Consider the following 2644-nt stretch of genomic DNA (forward strand, 5'->3'; position numbering starts at 1 on the left):
GGACCCAAAGTGAGGGAATCAAGGGTTGATCTCCCTTACATTTATGGAAAGGAGGATGTGGATGCCTACTTAGATTGGGAGATGAAAGTGGAGCAAATCTTCACTTGTCATGAAGTAGGTGAAGAAAGAAAAGTTCCCTTGGCCACCTTAGCTTTCCAAGGATAAGCTATGTATTGGTGGACATCCTTGGAGAGAGAGAGAAGACTTCACAATTACCCTCCTATTACTTATTGGAATGAATTGAGGAGTGCTATGAGAAGAAGGCACATACCTTCTTATTATAGTAGGGAGCTTATGGATAAGCTCCAAAGACTCCAACAAAAGAACATGAGTGTGGAGGAGTATAGACAAAAAATGGAGTTGTATCTCATGAGAGCTGGGATAAGGGAAGAAGAAAGATTGACCATTGCTAGATTTTTGAGTGGTCTAAATTTTGATATAAGAGATAGAGATGAGCTACTCCCTTATAGGGACCTTGATGATTTGGTCCAACTTTGTATAAGAGTGGAACAATAAAATTTGAGGAAAAATTCTTTAAAACGAAAAATTCTTTAAAAGGAAAAATTCAAGCTAACTCTTATATCAAGAAAGACTACAAGAGGGAGGGTCAACATGACTCTTCTACAAACTCTAGTAAGGGTCTAGAAAAAGAAAAAGAAAATGAACAAGAAAAAAATAAAAATGTTGTCACTTCTAGTAGTAAAACTAGTGACATCAAATGCTTTAAATGTCTTGGGAAAGGCCACATAGCTTCTCAATGCCCAACTAAAAAGGTAATGATTTTGCGAGGGCAAGACATTTATAGTAGTCTTGATGAATCTAGTTCTACCACTTCAAGTGATAATGTGACTAGTAAGGAAGATCATCCAATTGAAAAGTTATATCCTGTTGATGGTGATCTTCTTATGATCAAAAGGCTTCTTGGAAGCCAACCTTGTCCCATTTCACTATCTCAAAGAGAGAACATCTTTCATACAAGATATTTGGTTTCCAAAAGAACTTGTTCTCTCATTGTTGATAGTGGTTCTTGTTCTAATTGTTGTAGTACAAGGTTGGTTAACAAGTTAGCCCTTACCACTATTCCTCACCCTCACCCTTCTAAACTTCATTGGCTCAATGAAGGTGAAGAATTAGAGGTAAATCAACAAGTGAAGGTCAAGTTTTCTATAGGGGATTATAAAGACAAAGTTTTATGTGATGTGATCCCTATGGAAGCTTGTCATATTTTGCTTGGTAGGCCATGGAAATTTGATAAAAACACTATACATGATGGCCTCACTAACAAAATATCCTTCACTCATAAAAATAAAGAAATTGTTTTTAATCCTTTAACACCACCCCAAGTGTTTGAGGATCAAAAACAAATGAAAAGAAAAAGAAATAAAGAAAGAAAAGAAGGAAAGAGTGTGGATGAAGGGGACTCCACTAAAACTTTTGTGACCAAGGAGAGTTATTTTAATACCAAACAAGCCTTGAAAAGAACTCTCTTTATTCATAAAAGTTTTGACTCTTATCCTAATGTTGCCACTAATCTTAAAGTTGAGAATGAGAAACAAAATCAATTTGAAACAAAGAATTCTTCTCAACTTCGAGATATAGTGAAGAAGGAGTGGACTATTCCTAGTGTTACTCCTTATACTACTTCCTTGAAGGTGCACAAGGAAGGAATTATTTCTTTGGATTTCATAAAGCACCCAATTTTCGGTTTACATTGTTTAGTAGATACAACTTGTAATAATCTATATTCTATGTTTGATCTTATGGGAAGTTCTTACTCTTTTGAACTTAATTTGTTTCCTTCCCTACATGATAAATATAACTTATATGATTATGAGTATCTAGCAAACAATCAAATCCAAAATTGTTTAGAGCGTTTTCTAGTAGTTTTTTCTTTATATTTTAGGAAAAGCCTAGGTTACCATTTAGGGTGCTTTAGGCAAGATATTGTAGTGTTTAAAAATCATTCTTTTCGTTGTCTTAGTCATAGTGTTTTCACATTTTTAAGTTTTACTTCTAGGTTATGCTTAGGAGATGAGCCTATTTCTATTTTTAGAGAGTCTAATATTTTATCTTTCTTTGTTAGGTTAGATAGTAGGACTCCTGATGGAAATCTAATCCCCAAGGATCCCTTTGGAAGAGGTAAGACCAAGAAGGGTGAAGGTTGAGCTAAGGAGTTTCCATTGTACATACTTGTAGATACTTGTATAGGTGCATTTTTGCCTTTTTATTTGTAAGGCACTTTATTTTCCTTTTTAGTAGCTTTTTGTATATGGTTTCTAGGGTAGGTTACTTGGACACTTTGACTCCATTTAACCTAACCTAGAAATACATTCCTTTTTAGTTTTTCTAGTAGGAGTGACAATAGCAAAATAGAGAGTGTCCTTAGTAAGCTAGAGTGTGCTCCTAGCAATTTAGCCAAAGGTGGTCTTAGGCTAAAATTTTCATATTGGACTCATTTTACTCCTAATTTTTCATAGATTTGATTTAGCTAGGTTCCATTCACATTGGATGAACCTAACTAAACCAAATTGACCATTTTAAGAACGGATGGAGTAAAATAAACCCAATGGGCCGCCCACCTAGAAGTGTGTTCACACTTTGTGTTCACACTTGTCTACACTTGGCCGAATTTTTAGGAGACTCT

This window comes from Cajanus cajan, chromosome 11 (genome assembly GCF_000230855.2).
Source record: "Cajanus cajan strain Asha chromosome 11, NIPB_CcT2T_4, whole genome shotgun sequence".
Taxonomy (NCBI): Eukaryota; Viridiplantae; Streptophyta; class Magnoliopsida; order Fabales; family Fabaceae; genus Cajanus; species Cajanus cajan.